The sequence below is a fragment of the Balaenoptera ricei genome, chromosome 3 (assembly GCF_028023285.1).
Source record: "Balaenoptera ricei isolate mBalRic1 chromosome 3, mBalRic1.hap2, whole genome shotgun sequence".
In the NCBI taxonomy this organism is placed as follows: Eukaryota; Metazoa; Chordata; class Mammalia; order Artiodactyla; family Balaenopteridae; genus Balaenoptera; species Balaenoptera ricei.
Genome location: NC_082641.1, coordinates 105,864,094 through 105,887,083, shown reverse-complemented (window position 1 = coordinate 105,887,083; position 22,990 = coordinate 105,864,094). Strand labels below are relative to the sequence as shown.

Below are 22,990 nucleotides of genomic sequence, written 5' to 3'. Positions count from 1 at the left end.
ACACACACACATAAACACAAACAAACAAACATGGAGAAATACTCAACCATTTACTCATGAATCTATGGCTTGGGTCATAAAACACAATCTGGGCAAAGCCAAACAAGGCACTAGAGGGTCGAGAGATAGGAGAATGTTGTGTATTGCATCTAGAATTTTTAAATGCCCCATTTTGGTGGTTCCCACTTGTCTTCATGCAGAAAGTCAAACCTGGCCTGTCATTTGTGGTAGATATTTACCCTAGAGGAAGACTTCCCTGACTGATCATGGATAGGCATTTTCAAAGAAAACTCTTCCACAAAACCAGATTGAGATAAAAAGCACCCTACTTAACAGACGTTAAATTTTTTTACTTTTAATTTTTATGTCACCTAAACATCCACCCACCTCCTTAGAGCATCTCTTTATTCCTTACAGAAAGATTTAAGTAAGCAATCTTTTTCCTTTCTGAATATTTTTGGGTTAACAGTAATGTTTCTCTCACTTGTATTTTAGTCCTGATGATTAAACAGTAAAAATGCTAATTAGTAGCCTGTATCTGGAGAGAAAAAGCTATTTCTTGATGGCCAAAATTCAAGCTGAGACAGAGACCTTACAGGGCACTAAGATAAACAGGTTAGGTTACATGCTAAGGGTAAGGGATGAGGGATAGAATTGACCAACTCCAGAAAGAGATTCTGGTTTAGTGGAAACACTAAGCTGAGGTCAGAATGTATTAAAGATACTCACAAGACTAAAGTTATAAAAATGCAGACATTTGTTGTTAATTGTAGGGCAGAGAGAATAGGGGGAAATACCCTTTGTCTTTCTTTTTAACTTGGAGCTGACTTTAGATATGGAATAACTTACATGTTAAGAAATTAGATTTATTTCTAGCCTGTTTACTTTTTGTTTCTGGAAAGACAATGGCTAGAGTGAGGGGCATATTATTAGATGGGCATCCTGAGTACACTGTCCGGAATTTGCACTCATTCTCCCATAAGTACACATTCATGAGGAAGTGAAGAGTGCTCCTTTGGAATTCCTCATCTGTCAGCTATTACCTACATGATCGTTTTTTCATCCACTTAAGGAGGGAAAAATAACATGTATCTTGTTGGAATGCCGTGAAGTTTAGAAAAGCTGATATATGGGAAAATACCTGAAAACTAAGCATATAATAATAGCACTCAGTACAAGTTAGAATAATGAGTGAATGGGAGAAGTCAGAAATGAGTCCAGGGCCCATTGCCCACAGGCTAAAATCTATATATTTAGCTGGGAATTCAGTGCCCTGGAAAATCTGCTCCTTTCCACTCTCCAGCCCTTTTTCCTCAACTGCCCTGCTTCAGTCAAACATTCTCTAATACATCTTGAATTTTCCCATCTTTGTGTCTCTGTGTCATTCCCACCACCCTCAGCCTCTATTTGCCAAAATTCTACCCATCTCTCAAGGGTCTCAAATCCCACTGTCTCTAGGAATCTTAGGGGACTCACCCTCTCCTCCTCTAAACCCTGGTCCTTGCTGTCTAGATCACTCCGGAAGACATAATCCACCAACCACTTATTGTCCCAGCAGACTGCAATTTCCTGCAATGCAGGGGCCTCGTATACAGTACCCACCTCTGTACACCACAGACCATGGTGCCTTGCCAAGAGTAGGTGCTGAATAGACACATGATTAAACGAATGCATGATTTGTCACCCTGCCCCTGTTGTGCTCTTGGACAAAACACTTTGCCTCTTTCAGTCTCAGCTGCCTCAGCTGTGAACAGAGGATAACAGCACGGAGGTACTCCCCAGGTGTGCTGTGAAGAATAAACCAATGACTGAAAAGCAATTTGAAATGTAAAATGAAATGCTATATATAAATGTTACATAATCAAAATCATTTCCCTCTGTATTATGTTTTATTTGGCTTTATATCTTGGAATCCTTTGTGAGTTTCAGAATTTCACAGATGCAATACCATGCACATTAGCACCTAAATTCTCTTGGGTAATAAATGATTGTGTGTATTATAGTGCATGGCTACTTTTCCCTGGCATACTTACACATGAATTTGTCATAATTTGGGGTATTCATAATAACTAATGATAGAATTCATTTCTAAGGGATCATCCATTTTTTTCCTTCTTTGGCTAGCCAGTTATCATTCCAATATTATTGCCTCAAGGGAACTAACTTCCACTAAACCCAAACCCAGATGAGAAGTACACTGTCTAGAAGCCCACATCTTCTAGGAGCTTACCATCTGAGATCTGGAAACTGGTTTGGAGTTTTGAAGCACTTGTTTTCTACGGCCTTCTTTCTCCCAAACTCTGAATCCCTCATTTGCTTTGCTGTCATGTATGTGCTACTGAGTGCTCACTGTAGCCTGATTTTCTAGGTACCAGGAAAGGCTGTATTAGCCCACTCCACATCAAAGTAAGACAATGGTAGTTTTAAATGCTATTTTCTTTCTTAGTATGTTCAAGGAAGAGGTTGCCTATAGAAAAATAAGATGTTTGGAATATCTCCAGTACCTATAAAAAGAGAATTTTGACTTTTACTGCATAGCAGGATACTATTCCTGGAATAGTACTTCCACATAGATAGAAAGTGAGGAAGAGATGGCAGCGACATCATAAGGTAGTTGTGAGGATCAAGTGAGTCATTAGATGAAAAGGCTCAGAACAGTGCAGAGCATAAAGTAATTGCTCAATTAATATTAGAGGCTATTATTACTGGTAGAGGGCCCACTATCAGCCTGGCCCTGTGCTGAGAGTTTGAGACTCTTGTTTGAGACACATAACAAGCCAGTAAGAAAAACCTTATCACCTTCCACCCCCACGCCATCTGGCTCTGAGAAACTAAGGTACTTGTCCAAGGTCTCAAAGTTAGGAAGCAGTGGAAAGAAAATCCAACCCTTGGTCTATGGTATTTCCAGAGCCCATTATTCTTTGTCCTGTTTCTTAGTAGCCTTACTGTTCCTATTTTTTACTTAGGTTAGGAGTCCATTTTTCCTCCCTGAGCACATGATCCTCCCTTCCCCAATGTCTAATTCCTGTGTTACTCATTTTGCTATGAAATTTTAAAGTTAAGACTATTTTTCTATCTTCTGGTGTACTTCTGACCAGTCTGTCTAATTTTTATATCAGGCCATTTTCTCATGACCATTCTAGTCTTTCATCAGACTTGTACTCACATAGTGGCATCCATTTTTAAGAAGTTTAATGTAGTTTTTCTTCTGGGGCATGTGTGAGGAAATCCCATGTTTTTGTGGAATAGAAGCTTCCCTTCTCCACCCATTTCTGTTATCATATTTTTTACTTAGTTGGGTCTGTAGCAATATAACTCTCATATGGAACAGTGTCATTTTCATTCAAATGCAATAAGCTGTCATTGTTTTGTGGGTGGTATCACCCTGGCCACAGATATTGTGCCAGAGTACTCTCTCTGTTACAAAAATATCTCCTAGTTGTGGTGTACAAACTAACACCACACTTTAGTTTGCCAAAAACACCTACATGATATTTTGTAGTCTATATTACAATTAATATTTCAAAGTGCCTTACCATTAGTTATCTCTCCTACCTCTGTGAAATTAGTAAGTATCACTGTAGTTGCACAGGTGGTAAACTAAGGTATGGGCACTGTTAACAGCTTGCCCAAGGTCTCATAATGAACACACAGCATAGCTGGTATTAGAATCTGCTACTTCTGACTGCATTTCTTTGCTCAACCTGTTCAAATTCTGAATAATTTTCCAAGCTGAATATATGTTAGGAGAGGTGGTAGACATGGGAAAGGGGGAAAATACTTTTCACTTAAGTAAAGCTTCTGAAACATTTGGTAATCAAAGAATAAGGATTGTGAGGGCTGTTTTCCCTCATTTCCATTCGTAGAATGAAAGGACAGTAATCCACTGAGATTAAAATGAATAGAAATTGTAAGCGTAAAAAGGAATTCTTCAGGCCCCACCATTTTCCCATTTCAACATCATTTTGTTCTCCATTTCAGCAGTTGGTACATTTACAGTGCTGTGTCACCATCATTATGGTGTCCGCCTTAAGCAGATAAACACAGTGGATTCTGCCACTGCTGTTTTACGATCAAGGAAGCAAGGGTGAACAGAGGTTAAGTGACTGCCAGGAGCACTCACCACAGCAGCCACTCAGATTAGAACCCACAGCTCCTATCAGTCACACCCTATTGAAATTTAGAAGGTCCCAAAATATTCTTTCAGTGTGAGAGGTGGATGACAGTGCCTGAAGGCAAATTTGCTCACCATCCTCAAAGGGACCAGCCTTGCTTCCATGGTCCCACCTCAATCTTCTCATTCCCAAGCCATACCATAAACTTCCTCATTTCTTTGAGGGAAAGAATATTTCTTTTGGTGAAACTAAACAAGTGATTTCCAGGTCCAGATTTTCATGTTTTTTTGTTTGTCTAATACAAATAGGACCATAATGAGTCCTTGGACAAGTAACAGGTCTAATTTTCCCTTGTAGAATATGGGGATGGCCCAAACTCAAGAGATCATTAGGGGGACTGGCAACAAATGGAGTAAGTCTGTGCCTGAGTGATAAGCTCCTGTCAAATACAATTACAACAGCACATGGTGTGGAAATATGAATTGTAATCTACAGTCTTCCAACGCCATCCATTCTATAAGGGAAAATGAGACCAGTTGCTTGTCCAGGAACCCATGACAGTAATGTCTGTATGAAACAAACAGAAAACCTTGGAAATTGGGACATGGAAGTCACTTGCTTAGTTGTAACTTATTTCCTGAGAAGAAATTTCCTATTTCCTTTTTTTTAAAATTAATTAATTATTTTTGGCTGCATTGGGTCTTCATTGCTGCGCGCAGGCTTTCTCTAGTTGTGGCGAGTGAGGGCTACTCTTCGTTGCAGTGGCAGGCTTCTCATTGCGGTGGCTTCTCTTGTTGCGGAGCACGGGCTCTAGGCACACGGGCTCAGTAGTTGTGGCTCGCGGGCTCTAGAGTGCAGGCTCAGTAGTTGTGGTACACGGGCTTAGTTGCTCCGTGGCATGTGGGATCTTCCTGGACCAGGGTTTGAACCCATGTCTCCTGCCTTGGCAGGCGGATTCTTAACCACTGCGCCACCAGGGAAGTCCCTTATTTCCTTTTTTCATCATTTAACACAAATACTACATCAAGTACAGTCAACAGCCAATGTTTGGCTCCTATTACCAAGGTGATTTTTAAAATAATCATTAGCATCTGTGAAAAACCTTCACAGGGTGTTAATATGATAAACACTGTTGGCAAACTTTTTCTCCAGTCATATCCAGGAGTGAGAAAAAAAATCCAAGGAAATACATTTTTCCTCTATCCCCCATCCCGTCTTCAGCGTAGAGAGACTTAGTATATATTCCATTCACATGGTCTACATCTCATTCCTTGTGGGCAAAGGCCGTTCTCCCAGGCCACTCCACGGCATGCTAAGCAACTGTTGGAATTGGATGGAATGGTCTTCCTTGCCTGTACCAGTCCTTTGGTTCATTAGATGAGGAAAGGTTTAAATATGCACAATTTCTGCATCACTGATCAATCTTTCAGGGCCTAATAAGGACTGTCCAGACCCTGATTTTCTTGCCCCCCTGACTGCCTGCTTTTCCCCATTGAGACAGGGAGCTGAGGTGACACAATTTGAAACTGACTTCAAGCCAGAGCTCACCTCAGAGATCCAGGTTTCCCTGCTAGAGGGGCCATTTCACTACTTTTCAGCAATGGGACTTTTGCCTTCCTTCTGCCAATGACCCTTATCAGAACCTGCTCATGAGAGGTGGGCTACCTATGACGCAGGTCCTTATGGGGGCCAGGCAGCCACTGAAATAACACCTGTGGAGGTCCATACTCTCTCGTATATGATAGTCTGAATAGTTACCCATACTGAGAGACTAAAACCTTTAGGACTTCTGAGATCTGAGGCAGACAATGGTCAGTGGTGTCAGGGCACCAGGGAGCTTGACCCCTCGCCTGCCATGAACACCTTCATTTTACTAACATGGGTTGGGTGTCTACCTGTGGCAGGTGCAGTTCCAGGCACACAGAGACCGCTCCCACGCCCAGTCTACAGTCCAGGGCTTGCTAACATTCTAGGCCTCGGTCTGGAAAGCAACACCCCGCTCCGCTTTTTGACTCTTGATACCCCCAGCTCCCTACGTATGTGTGCTGCAGCCAAGGTAAGGGTTTAAACCCCTGCTGAAGAGCTGATCCGCCGACAAAACGAGCAGCAGCGACCGGAACGGCCAGGAAGGGCAGAGCCCCTAAAGCCTTCCTTCGGGGCCACTCAGCCACGACTGACCCAGCGAGCTCAGGCTGCCCCCAGGCCCGCCACTACGGGGGTCTCTAAGCTAGGCCCAGGGGCTGCCGAAGTGGAGGGTGCGAGGGCGCGCAGAGTGCGACGGCCGGGGCTGGCTCTGCGGTGTTCCAGTCCGCGAAGACGGTCCTGGTCCGTCCGGCAGGCCCCAGGGACAACGGCAGGGGGAGCCACCGCTGGGGATGCCATCCCGCCGGGCAGCCCGACCGTCCAGCGCCCGGGCCTCCCTTTCGCCCCCGGGCTCTGCGCAAGTGCCCGGGCACCTTGAGTCGGGAATGGAGGCTAGGCGTCTGGTAAGTCCCCGCTGCCGGTGGTGTGAAGGGCAGGGGTGAGGAGGGATGTGTCGCGAACCTTCCGGGGTGGGGGGGGCGGGCGGAGTTGGAGTTTTGTTTCGGAGATAACTACCAGACCTCAATCAGAGCCTTTTCAGGGAGCCCGCAGCTCCCAGTTCCGGGCCCTGGCCTCCACGGACGGCTGGGTGATCCGGCCCGGGACCCACCCTCTTTGGGTCTCAGTTTCCTCCGACTGCTGGGCCTCGTTTAGAGCCAAGTTACGCACCTCCTGCGGGCGCCAGGGGTGGGCGGTGTCGACCCAGTCTCGGCTCGCGCAGTGCTTGGGCTTCTTGCACCACAGCGCGCCGACACGCGGCGGCTCCGGGCGGCCCCAGGCCCACAGGGGCCCTCCGGGGCCGCCACTTCCCTTCTGAGGCGTCGGGGTCCCGCCGCAGGCGCCCCCACAGCGCCAGCCCACAGCCCCGGCTCCTCACCTCAGCCAACTTCCCAGCCGTGGGCGCGTCTCTCAGCCAGCCCTCGGCTGCCGGCGATTGGACGGCGGCGGCGGGGCGGAGCCGGGCGCTCGGCACAGCCCGCGGCCGCCCCAGGCCCGGGCGCCACCCTGATTGGCTGCGGGCTCCGCCAGTCACGCTTTGAAGAGCGCCCCGCCTCCTCGGGGGCGTGCCCAGATATGACCCCGCCCCTCCTGCCGCCCGGCCCCGCCTCCCTTCGGATCCCGGTTGCTTCAGCCCTGCTGTCCATCTCATTCGCTGAGCAGGTCCGTGAATTGTCAGCGTGCTCCAGGCAGCTGTTGAGCCGGGGCGGCCGCCAGGTTTGTGCTCCCTCAGAGGTGCCTGCCGGAGCCAATGTGCCCCGGTGGGCTAGGGCGAGAGCTGTCGCCGGTTCCGGGCAACTTGGGATTCAGGACCCGCAGCAGGGGCGTCGGTTTGCCATCTGGACTCGTCGACTAGGGTGAGTCGCCGCGCGCAAGGGGAGCGGCTCCTCTCGCGCTGTTCGGCAAATAGGGGACTGGACGCGTCCTGGGGCGCGTCGATCTGTCTGTCCGAGCGTGTCGGCTGTGAGGAGGTCAGGGCTGACGGGATTCACTCCTTGCCAGCACCCCCACTCCCGAACTTCTTGTTTCAAAGCGTCCCAACTCAGCCCGGGACGCGGCTCTGCGTTCGCAAGAACTTGGCATGTTGTAATTGCCATCATTAGGTGGGGTCCGGGGACGCGTCTCCTGGCCCTCTGCAGCGGCGACACGCGCGCTAGGGGCGGCCTTCGAGTCCAGTGGCGTGCGGACAGCAGTTCCTAGATGGTTGAAGACGGGTTCCTGAAAAATTAACACGCGCTGGGGTCGGTGAGACGAGATAGTCCTGTGTGTGTCTGATGCGTAGCCCGAGCCAGCGATCATCGGGCTCCGGGTGCATCTTTAGGGGTCAGAGAACTTCAGGACCAGTCGGGTTCCGTAGCAGGGGCTTCAGAGCTTTGCAATTATTGAAAGGAATTGACAGCGCGGATATTAAACTTTGTAATTACTTTTTATTAGCACTTGAATTCTCATCCCTCATGAGGTGCTCAGACCTCCACATCCACCTGCAAGGTGTGTCCAAAGGACTTCGTTAGGACCGGGGGTAACTGGTGACTGTCCCAGTGCAGGGAGGCCTCGGGGAATCCAAGAAGAGGCCGTGAAAACGACCACCAGGCTGGTCGGTTGGTGTTTGTTTGAGCACCTGTGTGTTTAAGTGATGAAGTTGTGACAGGAACTGACAGCAGAGGATTCAAGGTTAAACCTGACACTTTATGTTTGTGACTCAGTCTGGGATAGATTTTTCTCTCTCTCTCTCATTGGTAAGGGGTAAAAGCAGCTGTTTTTTTGAGGGCAGTTACATACATGTAGTTTATATTATGTGTGGACTAAATAGAATTGAATGCAATATTTTCTTGTAATTCTTACTTGATGTGAATGAGAGCTTATTGAAAGTACTAGGTAGAGACTTGGCAACAGAATTGGGGAATATTTTGATCTTTGAGGATGTATAAAAACATTGAGATATATAGCTATGCATGCATATGTAGATGTGCCTACATATGTGTGTACTTATATGTGTGTATATAAAATTGATAAGCAAATGAAATAGAGATATGGAGGGGGAAACAGCCTTGAACTTCCTCTGGGTAGAGAGATGGACCCTCTGATCTGTGGGGTGTATGGTGAGTGTGTGTATAAGCATGTTTGGATCTTCCTAGTCTGTCTGGGTCGGTGTATGTCCATGAACTTTACGAGCATTCAGTTCAATACCACTCCAAGCAGATTCCCAGTTCCTGTTTTATAGCCCAGCAGCCGCCAGCCGGCCCATCTGTTAAAACATAACATGTACACTTCAGTGGGAGCACTAGGGTGGAACGTGGGTAGGGGGCAACCCTTAGTAGAAACAACATGCTATAAACAAAGCCTGCCTCTCAAGTCCATTTTCATTCAGAATTCAGTCTGAACGTGTGATTTTTGGTGAGGGAGAAAATGAGTGTTTGATTCTTCAGAAATGGCAAACTGTATTTTGTGAAGTAATTAATAGGCATGGTTTGGGAAGGAGGAGTATACAAGGGAAAAAAAATATCCCTCCGGAAAAGAAATGTGGTGCTTGTCACATAACCATGCAGCACTGGTTTACCGCTTTGCAGTAACATGTATATCAGAAACTGTTTCCTTTTGCTTCTTAAGAGAATGCATTAAAACTGAATTGTTTTGCACCAAAAAAAAAAAAAAAAAAAAATCTTAACAGAAGTAAATAGAGCTTTATTACAGAAGCTATTTAATCTACTAGCTCTAGACCGCCTTGGTAATTCTAATGAAATGTATTTTTAGGAATTTATAACTTGGATATAAATTCATATTCAGCCTAATCACTAGTTGCAATGGTTCACAATTTATAGTTTAAAAAATAATAAGAAAAAAAGCCTTTATCACAAAACTTCTGATGACTAAAAGGGTATGGGAGGAGTATAACAGCTTATTAATTTCCTGCAGCAAACTGATACTTAAAAAACTATAAATTCCTTTAACAGCATAATTACTTTTGGTGACAAAATAAAGGCAGTATTTTTGAGAAGCACAGTTGATATTTTACCCAATAATTTTATGCTCATAATTATATTTTAATAACGGTGTTTATTATATGTGGGTAGAAAATACTGGAATGGTTCTTAAGAACTCATCACAAGTGTTGTTTTCATTTTTATGGTACTTAAACATTGGGGGAAGACATTCTAATCCCTAATCTATGTCTTTACATTTCTGATGGACTATGTAGACACAATAATTCTCCTGCCTTGATATGGATCACCTGAGTCAACTGGGTTGCTCCTTAAAAATTCAGTTCATGGGCTGGACTCTAGTCTTCAAGATTAGATTCAGAAATCTGGGGTAGGACTTAGGAATCTGCATCTTTAACATGCACCCACAAGTGATTCTGATGTCAGGGATCCTCTCACCATATCTTGAGAAACGCTGGAATGGCATTTATGATATAAAAGAACAATTACAGTCTGTGAGCTGATTCAACAAATAATTGTTCCAAAATTTCCAGGTGGCATCTACCAGCCATGTGAAATTTATAGCTAATGTTTTAACTCTCTGTCCTCAACAATGGTGCCTTTTGTTCTGTGTTCAGAAGTGCTTTTGGACTCCTTAGCAATCCCCTAACCAGGTTAGCCCCAATTCTAAGGAAGTCTGTCTCGGGAAGCAAGGTAGTTTGAGACCTCACCCCAGCCTGATCCATTCCCTACTCCAGGTCCAGCGAGTTCCTGGGTGCTCTGGGGTAACTGTGTCAGTCCTAACTCACATTGTTGGGCATTTCTCCCTGAAAGGTAGAAGAATCCCAGTCCTTGAGAGCCACCTTTGACTCACTAATACTCTTTCGAGCTTGGGGGCTAGGACCTCAGCAGGGCTAGTACAGACTTATCTGAGGTCAAGGAGTTCCTTGGGAAGCTGCAGCTGGTCTGCCTGTTGGTCGCGAGAGTGTCTCAGGCCACCTACCCAGAGGCCCAGGGAGTCTCATTTTCAGAAAGTCATCTTAGAAGTATTTTGAGGTGTCCAATTAATCGGGTACATAGATTTTCTTAGCATCACAGGGAGAGGGGTTGAGAATTGATTGCCGCCTCTCCTTTCAAATCAGTGTGATTCTGGTGTATTAATTATTGCCAATTAGCTTTCTTATATGTAGTTTGATACTGACCTTCGGATTCTGTTCTCCCATTTCAGACTGGCATAGTTCTCAGTGTAAGACTCCTAGATAAAGTTTAAAAAAGAAAGGATCTGTCAGAAGTTGTTGCCCTTCCCTCTTTCTACCCTCCAGGTACCTAAAAAACAAATAACTTCTCTGAGGTCAGAAGTGCCCAGAATATTTACTTCCTTGATGACAAAAGGACCTGTATAGGCTGGGACACTGAACTTAGATTCTTCCAGGCCACTGGATCATTAGTGGGACTTTTATGGAGCAATTTATGTTCTGAGGAACACTTGGCAGGCATGTTTATAGCAACCTACGTTGCTTATCGTAACAATCCTTTGAGTGCGAGGATTTTTTCCCACTTTGTTACAAATGAGCAAACAGCAGCCACAAAAGGATCATAATACAGTCATACCTCAGTATCCTCGGGGGATTGGTTCCAGGACCCCCACCCCTGCAGATACTAAAATCCGGGGATACTCAAGCCCCTTATATAAAATTGCGGAGTGCAGTCAGCATTCCATATCTGCAGGTTCCTCATCCGTGGACACCGAGAGCCAACCCTATTTAGATTCTGTCTTTCACATTCAAAGATGACACCACTAACTGAGACGTTGCCCATGTGTTTTGAATTGTTTTTATTTAGCTTCGTGATGAGATGATAGACTCATGCTTAGTCATTCATAGCATCTACAGTTTTTTTTTCACCTCTTAGAATTTTTTTTATATTGACTGTGACCTTGGAACAGTTTTCTTTCTAAAGCTAACCACCATATATAATAATTGGTTCAATGATCCTGACCTTAACCATCCAGGCTTGACTTGGAATGGCAAGTAATTTGCAAAAGGTCAAAGAACCCAAAGGCAACAAAGCCTATATGTAGAATTTGGGGGACTAATATTTTAGACCTGTACTCTTTGCCTATTGAGTCATGTTATGCTGCTAATAATGTTTTTACACTGACAAAAGGAACTTGCTTATATTTTATTTGCCCAGCTTCTGCATGATTGGATGGACCTAGAAAATTTCCAAAGCCTAGGGTATAATCACAGCCCCTATACAATGGTACTGATTTGTGCCCAGTTAAAAAACTACAGTAGAATGCTACTTTTCTGGAAAGTGGGCCACAGATCATTATAAGCTTCTAAGCAACAATTCTCACTCTTTTTTTTTTTTTTTTTCCTTTTTTTGGCCATGGCATACTTTTGGCAAAATTCTTTGGCAAAAAGAATTTGACAAATTCAAGTTTTTGGCCCTTCTTTCCATACCCTTATTCCCATTGTGAAATCTACTTATAAAAAATTAACTTTTCAAATCAACCTGCCCTTTTAACAGCTCCTAATACTTTAATTTTAGCCATTTTGACTCTTTCTCCTCTATAATGCCCCCTTAAGCTCCTACATTCACTTTGGTTTTTTGGATCCAATAATACCTTCTACTCATAGAACACTCATTGAGCTATAGAAGTTCTACTCTAGCTTTAACTTTGTGGATTTAACTATAACAATATTAAGAAAAAAGAAGAAGAAGAAGGATAATATTAAAGTCATGTTGTTACATGTATCTTATTAGATATTCCCAGCACATAGTTTCTATGGGAAATTTAAGATCCAGATGAATGAAGTGACAGATTCACTCATCTGTGTCCTTACAGACACTCTTCTGATACAAGCTGAGAAATATAACTGAAGACAGCATCCTGGGTTACAGAAGAAAGACAAATATTAAGCTCTGAGAAAAGAACTGGCAAAAAGTGAAGGGTCATGGCTGGGATGGGATGGAGAGAGTGGTGGGAAAGAAATACCTCCAGTAAAATGCCAGATAGGGTGGTAAGAAATTTATAGAGGTGCTGATGGTTTGGGTATTCTTGGAGGCATTGATTCTGTTTTATATTGTCTTCACAACCTACTAGCCCTGCTTGCTTTAAATAATTTATTATAGCAGCAGGCCTTCCCCTGGTTAGTTTTTCTTTCTTTCTTTCTTTCTTTCTTTCTTTCTTTCTTTCTTTCTTTCTTTCTTTCTTTTTTTTAATAACTTTTTCCTTCTCATCTCTGAGTCTAATCAGAGGCATATATAATAGTGTGGCTGCTCTAGAATACTTTGGAAAATCCATGATCAGTATCGCTACATTGTAAACCCCTGGCTGTTCTGTTGTATTTTGCAGTGTTTTCTTCCCTGCTATATTAACTCAGTATCTATGTTTTAAACAATATTTTATTAATCTTTGCACAGTGAGACTTCTGGGCTTATTCTTCTTGGCTGGAACTATCTTTTGAGTAATCCATCATCAGACCACCATTGATCTAATGATGTATTTATTGCTCACTATTGCAGCACTGGCAAGAAACCCAGTATGATTCCGAAAATTTGATTAAAAAGAAATCAAGTTTTTGCAAGACGTAGCCACCCAATTATGTTAGCAGCTGCCAAGTATATTTTATGCTAAAATATACACACACATTTCAAGTGAACAAAATGGGATCTTTTCAAAATCTTTTAAAACTTTTTGCTATGAAATAAGTATAACGAGAAGATGTCTTGTAATTAGAAAAATTACAAGTGCACTCCTCACCTCAGCCAAAGGTAGGGTATAGTATTTTTCAGATTATACCCCTAGACACTAAAATGGATAGGTTTATCTTTTTGATTGACAATAATAAAAACAATGGTGATAAGAACTATCTCCTAGTCCTTGAACAATCTTCCAGGTAATCATTACAAATCAAAATGAACGGAAATGAATTATCAAGTAGTAATTGAATACCTATCATAGGTAGCACCTCTTCTCAGCTGAGCTAACTCAAAATGCAGTTCAAGTATTAGCACCTTTGGGAACCTTTTCCATGCCCTTCTTTGGCCTGGTTGTATACAGCCAGCAGAGTCCTTACATCCTGTAATCCCCCCCTCCAGACTGGGAGCCCCTTGAGGGCAGGGACCACACCTGTCATCTTGTAGCTTCTCAAGAGATGGTATTCAAGAAATAGTTGCTAGGTGCACTAGGGGCTGCAAAGAATTACAGGTGAACACCTGCAAGGCCTTAAAAGGACATGCACAGGATATTCACCAAAAGTCTGCATGGTAGTAATAACTGAATCATAGTCCCAGACTTTCTGCTTTAGCCCTAGTCTTAACACTTCATAAAACTATCATCCATGCCTGCCCCTTCCATGTTCAGAGTCTCTGCTCCATTCCTGACTTGCCTTCTTCTCTCACCGCCTCCCTGTTGTGTCTTCAAGAATGTCTCCAACTCCCCCCCCACACCCAGTCTAGGCCATCTCCCCTGGTTCCTTTGATGTTCCCATACCTGTTGTCATATCTTGACAAAGCAGCTGATTCATGGACCCCACTTTGAGACTTGGGACAGCTTCACTCTCACATCTTTTGAAGTCTCAGATGGCTTGGTCCCTTTTGCCATCCAGTGTAGGTGATGATCTAGCTTTGGCCATGGGAGGTTTGGGGGTCTTGGAGGAACTAGATGGTGCTGGGCCTAGAGGCTGCTGAATGGGGAAACTTGGCATTTGTTTAAGTAAAGCTTTAAAAAAAAATTAAATAATTCCAGCAGATTTTTATTTCAGAGACTAACTTGTATAATATTTTTCATTGATAGACCACCTTTTATTCAGGAAGTGTCCCTACATAGTCAGGTTTATGATGTAGTCTGAGGGCTTCTATAAGTACCAGCTCTCACCTCAGAGCTGGGTTACTGAGGTGGTGTACAGCCTAGTGTCCAGGTAGAGTTTATGGATCAGCTGAGTTAAGCATAACTGCCTGAGGTCAGGGCCATTAGTATAGCCCTTTTATGTTAGATCCTAACGAGCTTTAAATGACTGCAAGAGATCAAGGACCCCTATCTTCTGTCTCATCTGGGAGATTAAGCCTTACTTAACATAGGTGCTTTCTTCTCATACCTGCCAAGAAAATATCACTAGAAAATTGACTGATTACATCTAAAAGTTATTTCAATGTTCAAGGCAGCAGAGAAGATGAGCCACCCTAGATTAGGTCATAGACTCAAATACTGGTTTCTTTTGGATCTTGTAAGTCAGGAGCACATGCCCCTGCATATCCCGGGGCTCTGCTTTCCCCTAGGAGCTGGGGCCTGGGAGGACTTGAGGGAGGCTTGGGTGAGGGGTGGAGGCAAACATCTGTGCAACACACAGGTCACCCTTCCCTGCGGTCAGTGGACGTTCTCCCTGTGGTGCCTGACTCTGGCATTTTCTCAGATCTGCTTTTCAGCATCCCTAATAGCAAATCTTCTTCCTCTTACCCTTTGTGAACGTGTTACCCAAACAGAGGTTCTCATAGTCGGAAAGTTCTCATCCTTAACCTCCTAGGTTTCCCTAATTTCAACTTCTCTCCTTCATTTCCCCCACCCTCCAATAATGTTTTCCTTTCTTTGACATTCTCTTTCCCTTCTGTTCAGGTAAGAACTCTACGTTATAAAAGCTCTTATAATCAGTGTTACCATTAATCTTTTTCCTGCAGGAGTAACTGCATTTTTGACCATTTTCAAAAAACTTTCCTAGAGCATTCCAGTATGTCTTTCTGGTGCTAAGAAAAAGATCACAATAATGCAGCTCCTGCTCGCTGGGATATTACATGCGCTGACAGCCTTACACAGTGCAAAAGTGATTAGCCTCACAAAACCTCAGTTTTCACCAACTTTACCCATGCTTGTCACTGACCGCCCCCCACCTGCCTAATCACTCTTACCACCTCCTGCTCACTTTTATATCATTGAGAAACAAGATCGGGACTTCCCTGGTGGCGCAGTGGTTAAGAATCCGCCTGCCAATGCAGGGGACACAGGTTCGAGCCCTGGTCCAGGAAGATCCCACATGCCACCAAGCAACTAAGCCCGTGCACCACAACTATTGAGCCTGTGCTCTAGAGCCCTCAAGCCACGACTACTGAGCCTGCGTGCAACAACTACTGAAGCCTGCGTGCCTAGAGCCTGTGCTCCGCAACAAGAGAAGCCACTGCAATGAGAAGCCCGCGCACCTCAATGAAGAGTAGCCCCTGCTCGCCGCAACTAGAGAAAGCCCGCCTGCAGCAACGAAGACCCAACGCAGCCAAAAATAAATAAATTAAATAAGTAAATGAAAAAAAAAAAAAACAAAAAACAAGAAACAAGATCACGCGTCTCTGTTAGCAATAGACATTCATTACAACCAAGGAGATGAAGCTTTCTACAAAAGCCAAACCAGGCATACACAGAATAGGGAAAGGAAAAGAGGGGTAGGGCTACCCTGATTTCTTTAAAAGCGGGACACATGAATTGATGCATCTTTTGTTGATAAGTTCTTAATTTGTTGTTTTAACAAACCCTGGCCTGTTTCTCTTTTGAGGCTGGGTGATTGCCTTATAGCTAATGTCAATAGTTGTCATTTTTTTTCTTTCCCTTCAGAATTATTTCCAGTGAGTTTCAGTTTCCTCTCCTTCATTTATTTAATTTTTATTTTTGGTGTTTCAGGTTGTTTTTCCTGATCTACTTAAAGTGTATTGTTTCTAACTCTTCCAGATATCTTTCTCCCACTTTCCTGCCCCGACAGCCTCTCACAGCTAGACACCATCCTCACATTGAACAAATTTCCTTTTTCGCTGCAGATTAGTAGTGAAGACATTAAGTGGAATCCTGATAGTGACGCTTTCAAGAGCTAAGGCACCATTTACTATTCTGTTTTAATTATGATCTCTTAGCAAATTTTCACCAGTTATAATGTGCACCCTATTTTCTAAGTCATGTTTCTCAAATACTATACAAAATTATGAAATCTGTGTGCATTACAGTTTCTGCTCTCCCTTATGGGCTAAATTTATAATTCTATAATTTTCTTGTAGGAAAAATGCTTATTAGACTGGAATGGTTACTTTGGTTTCAAGCCATACTGCTTTTTTGCTTATTGTGACTCATTAGACATTTATATAATCTTTCATTTTACATCATTCCCATCCCCCACCAGCAGCTCCCCAAGCAATAAGCCCACTGCATCCCTTCCCTACACAGTCAGTTATCATCTATGCCTTTTTTCTAAGATGGATTTTTTATTTTACTGGTTCCTAATATTTTCCTAATTTTAAAATAACTCTACATAACTAAAACAAAAACAGGCAGTGTCCTAATATGATCATGGTAGTTCCTCCTTCCTGAAAAGGAATACCTCCTGCCTACAAATCACAATACTGCACCTCCTCTCTGGAGTGCTTCTGCTTGTGCCTGGGATCTGTGCTAGTCCCACGTGTTCTCTGTTGATATTCTTGTAATTAGATACAGGTTCACAATTGGCAGCCTTATGGGAAAAAAGACCAATAAGAGCTGTGCTTTATTTGGGTCCTGGGGGAAAAACAGATGTCCTAGGCAAGTGGGAGATGAAAGTCAAAGTTTTTGAAAGATTGGGAAAGCCAGAGACAGGCCATTTGGTACCAACTTCACATGCCAAAGTACCATCTTCCTGTTGTGATTTCTAGGGTGTTTTCCCCTTGGGCTTTTCTGGGTGACTATCCCAAATTGACCTGCATGGTAAGGAAGTATATTATCTCATGAGAGAAGCAGGTCAGGCAGCAGGATTGGTTGATTCAGTGGCACAATGACAATGATACAGGTTCCTTTCATCTCTGCCACTGCTGTCCTCAGGGACCATTTCACTTAAGACTGGTTCTTCTTTTATGCAAGGCGGCTGCAGTAGTACAGACATGTCATTGCAAGCATGACAATATCTATAGCACAGAAAATGGATCCCCCTTCCAGAGGTTCTCCTTTTGAAGAGTATGAAAACATTACCCACAAGAATCTAAGAAGACCTGCCTTTTCTTCTGTTGATTAGAACAGGATCACATGCCCCATCTCTAAATCAGTCACTAGCAAGAGGATCTCCATCATTGCCTGAGGGAGGGAAGAGAAGAATATGAACAAAATCAGGATTCTGTTAGTAAGGAAGAAATATGTGTGTGGAAGTGAGGGGGCAATAGATGCTGTCAGGCAATTATAATTGTCTACTACACATTGTGATTTGAAAAATAACTGTGAAATTCGCCCTTATGACTGCTGTGTAGTTGGTAGGTACCACTGAACTGCTACACATTTCTGGATACAAAATGACAAGGCTAGGTTGACAAGGAGAGAAAATGCAGACTAATTAAGGACAGAACTGAGCCAAGATCAATAATTATTCTGATTAGAACCACAATAAGCCCTAATGAATTTGAATGTACTAATTTATGTCTATTTGTCCTCAATAAGAATATGATCTTTACTGAATAAAAGAGATTCATTTGCTTATTTCTCAATAATTCTATATTTCTGATATATTATTTTACAGTATAGGCCTATTTGAATGTAAAAATTTTTTATTAACTTTATTTACATATCAGAGCAGTAACAATAATGATTATTACTGATGATTGCAACTGGTCATTATTTACTGAGTGCCCTTTTATAAATTAGGAATTTAGCATCTAAGAGATGCTAGCAATTCGCTTAGGCCACATAGTGGGCAAGCTCAGATTGAGACTCAATTTCATCTGCTCATGTGCCTTCCGCTCCTTGGCTTTCCTTTGCCTTGGCAGACAGTCTCAAGACTCTGTGGCCTGTAGGGCCTTAAGTGATCAGGCCCTGCCCATCTCTGTGACCTCACCACTTATCCTCTTGCCCTCACTCAGTTTTCCAAGCACGCTAGCTTCCTTGCTGTTTGTCTAATAAGCCAGTCTCACTCCCACCTCTGACCCTTTGCATTTGCTGTTCCCTCTGCTTGGATCACACGTCCTTGGTTTGAACAACTGCCTCTTTTCCATTCTGGGTTCCTCGTCACAGGCACCTCCCAGGACTCTTCCATCTAATCTGTTTAGGGCGCCCACCCAATTACCTGTTTCTGTCCCATTTTTGTTTCCAATATGGTACTTGAACAATCTTATGTAATTTACCAACTTGTATACTTGTTTTTGTCTATTTCGCCCGCTAAAATGTAAGTTCCATGAGGGCAGAGACCCTGGCTGTATATGTAAAATGAATGAACAATCAAATGAATAAGTTAATGGAGTTAATATTTAGAAGTATTAATCTCTAAGAATCCATTGTCAGTCTTTTATCTCCTACACTAGGAATAAGGTAGGATAATAATTGTCAATGAGCTGAGTATGCACGCTGTAGCTTTTTTTCCTGCAAAATTTGAGAACTAAAAAAGCCTGCTTTCTTTCTTTCTTTGAGGGAAAATAAAATATAGATATCAAAGTTTTTTGGAAAACAAGATAGACTTACTACAATGTTTTTTTTGTTTGTTTGTTTTTATTTATTTTTGGTTGTGTTGGGTCTTCGTTGCTGCACGCGGGCTTTCTCTAGTGGCGGCGAGCGGGGGCTACTCTTCATTGCGGTGCGCGGGCTTCTCATTGCAGTGGATTCTCTCATTGTGGAGCACGGGCTCTAGGCGCATGGGCTTCAGTAGTTGTGGCACGCAGGCTCAGTAGTTGTGGCTCACGGGCTCTAAAGCACAGCCTCAGTAGTTGTGGCACACGAGCTTAGTTGCTCCGCGGCATGTGGGATCTTCTCGGACCAGGGCTCGAACCCGTGTCCCCTGCATTGGCAGGCAGATTCTCAACCACTGCGCCACCGGGGGAGCCCTACAATGTATTATATAAGAATTCAAGAGCTTAATCCAAGAGGGAAATTTGAGTAATACTCTTAACTCTAGTTTTTATATTGATTATAGTTTTAAGGATGCCAACTCCTTTAATTTCAGGGCATAAACGCTTAAAATAATGAAGGTATACATATAAAGCTAAATTGTAAATTGGGAGAATAATAATTGCATGATAATTTGGAGTGGCAAATTCACTTAAATAAAATTGTTTTCTCTTAGACACAATTTTTCATTTGCACTCAGGTATCTACTAAAATGATTTATTCTTAGAACTGTGTTGTTAATTATTCTGAAGTAATTATGAAGGTGCAAATTGAAAAATAGCTTTACCTTACATATTAATTTGGACGGGATTGACAGAAATGAAACAGAGAGCCTTCTTCCGAAGTCCCTTTTCTTTGGCTTTCAGCTCAGGACCTTCTCTATTAAAGTACGTGCGTTTGTGTTTTTTCTTTCCCTGTAGTTGTGTGGGTTGCCGTGTCATTTGCTAAATATGTTGTGAGCCGTTATTTTCTGAGGCTTTCAGTGTGACTTTACCACTCAATTAAATAAATCACCATTTCAACTTTGACAAGAACTTCACGTTTCCCTCCTACCTGCTCATCTTCCCCAGATCTTTCCCCAGGTGACCTCTCAGACTACAGCGTCTGTGCCCAGGATCAGTCTAAACTCACTTGATGCTGTTTTCTGCCTTCTGGTGTTCCACTACCACACAAACCTGTTAGACTCGCTTACTATGAAGTACACTTCTCAGCTACACTCCCCATATCAGATTTCCAAAAGCAGATCTAAATTTTATGGTGAGTAGAATACATCTGCATTTGAGAGTAATTTTTAATCTAGTTCTTTCCGTTTGTTTTTGTTTTGTATCAGAGACAAGTCAGAAAAAAAAAAAGGGAAGAGGATGTTTTGATGCTGTTCCTTCATGTGCATCCTGGCAGGGACCCCTTTCTTCCTCACTTTATAACCTGGGTAGATTTGGGTGTGTGATTGGGTAAGAGGCCATCAGGATCCAGGTGACAATGAGATCAGTAATTAAAGGGCTGGGTCAGCGTATCATTACTACTAAAGTTAGACAGGTGCATGGTCTATGTAAGCTCTTGAGAGCCTGCCTTTTATAGGGTAGTTTTCATATACAGTAGATTGGCCTTTCTATGGCTCAACAAAGCCTTCTTTCTTTCTTTCTTTCTTTCTTTTTTCTTTCTAAGCTGTGTGGGTGGGAAACAGCATGAGGTTATAGAAAATATATAGCAAAAGCAGTAGCAATGAGAAAGAATCCATAATGGGTGCACACACATTGCTGGAATATTTCCCAAGGATTTGGGGGGTGGCAGTGAGGCTTCTTTGGCAGAGGCAAAGTAGAACATGTGCTTTTCCATGTGTGAACACTGTGCTTTGAAAGGCCCTTTATGATTCACAAAAGCAGCTGCTTTTGAGCTGGTATAGCCACAGAGTTGGAAATTCACTTAAATAGGTGTATTGCAGACTCCTGACATCTGTTTTGGAGATTTGGTTAAGTGTTGGGAATTTGCTTACTCACTAGTGACATGGAACAAGTATTCCTCATTAGAGTGTTGGATCCTTTGTTCATTTCTTTAGAGTTTGTGGATCAAAGCTAACAAGAAAAGACTTAAAATTTTAAACAGTCATTTGCTATGTTACATACACACATAAATTTGCAATGATGGCTTTCTTCTTAATTATAAAACTATGGATGACAGTTTTACTTTGCCTAGCAAATCAACTTTCCTGAGTTACTTTCAGACATATTTTGTTGTATTATAAGGCTTTCTTGCTCAGTATTTGTAATCTCATCGTGCATTGTTTTTTGGTGAGCTTTAGTTTTACCTAACAAATCCTGTGGCTCTTTTTGTACACTTCTGTTGCATTTCTGAATGTTAGTTTTTGTCTACTCTTTTATCATCATTAATAAGTTATTTTCACTTTTCCAAGAATTTCAAACCTAAATAATACCAGCAGTGTTGTTTCTTGTCACTTTCAACAAGAATCATTTGTGTCCAGTTCTTCAAACAAGATAAGTAACTAGGACATGATTCTTTTACTTTTTGCTCATTAGTTTTCAATTTATTAGATACTGACATAGTGTGGCATTTTCACATTTTTTTTTAAAAAGGTGAAAGCTTTGTTTTTAATGGGTTATAACTATTATTATGTTTCTAAATGACAAAGCAAAAAAAGATTACCACCAAATAAGATTAGTGTGGATATCTTGAACTAGAAATCGTTTGAAATGTTTCACAGCTATACCTTGTGCTAAATATAAAAATAATTGTGTTTCCCATGTGTGAGCATTAAAAGACCCAGTTGGAAAGTCACATAGTATAGCAAGTAGGTCACTATTGATGGTAGGACATGAGACAGGAAATGTCACAGCTAAGATTAGAGGCCCAAGCAATATGTCTCGACATGCTTACTGCATTGTTCATCCTAAGAAGTGGAAGAACTCAACAGGGTATAACTAACTTTAGCCCAATTTGAAAGTATTAACAAGGATAGCCTTTTAATCTGTCATTCCCATTTGTTTCTAGATAACTCACTTTCCCAGTTGGGCAAAATAATTGAACTGCTTGGGTCTGCACATTAGCAGACCTCTGAATACCAATTAAAATGGTACCCTTCACATTCTAGAAGTATAAATGGGAAGTGATAATCAGCTATATACAGTTATAGGTATAGATTTACCCGGTGGTTGAAATTCCTAACAAGGAGTAAGCAGCCAGTTAAAAGTGAATTCTCTTGAAACCTCATTTATCCCAATATTTGAATGTGAAGTAGTATTATATATGGATATGGGAGAAAAGTACACTTTTAGGGAATCCAGTTGCTTTTTACTTTTATTTTTGGGGTAATATGAGGAAGATTTAATATTTATATGTGGGAATTTTCACCACAGAAGATACCTAACTTTGCATACATTTGCATATTCTAATTTTAACAAAAGACTAGGAAAAAAAGCAGTGCTTTCCTGCATCTGCCCCATACCCCCATACCTTGTTTGGGGGAGCCAGACCAAGATGGAGCCTTGGATTCTGAGAGAAACCATCCCCTCATGCTAGATTAAGCAATTGAACGCAAGCACAGAGAGCCGGCGGTTATTTGGATGAGCAGATGGGGGCATGCCGAGATGACTGAATTTGAGTCTGTCTTTAGAGCACCAAGGATTCATTCACTTCCAGCACAGAGTCCTTCACAGGAGCACCCTGGCTCATGGATTCCATGTACTCTGCATAGATAGTTTCACTGCTTGAATCTCAGAGGCCTTCCTAGGCTCACCTTTTCAAAGGCCATTAATGCAGATTAAAACACTCCACTTTGAACTAGGATTATTTCATGCAGGTTATAACTTTCAAGAGGTGAGCTGAGTGGTTTGGAGCCTCAATGAGAAGAAAGTATTTTGACAGTGTTTTTTAGTCTTTATTCCTTCTCCAGCTTAAACACAGAGCCTACATTTTTATTCCTGATCCAGGTATGGTATGTTCGAAAAGGGTTAGAAGCACAGCTCTCACAGACGTCCCTCTGGAATGAA

At 42.5% G+C, this 22,990-nt stretch overlaps 1 protein-coding gene across 1 annotated transcript in view; it reads left to right on the top strand.

Moving 5' to 3' along the window:
* Positions 1–7,323: 7,323 nt before the first annotated feature.
* The window catches only part of MARCHF3 (membrane associated ring-CH-type finger 3), a 148,548-nt gene continuing 132,881 nt past the window's right edge, over positions 7,324–22,990 (top strand). The window contains exon 1 of the mRNA XM_059919441.1: positions 7,324–7,552. The gene's annotated coding sequence lies outside the window, so the exon portion shown is untranslated. The remainder of the gene's footprint in view (positions 7,553–22,990) is intronic.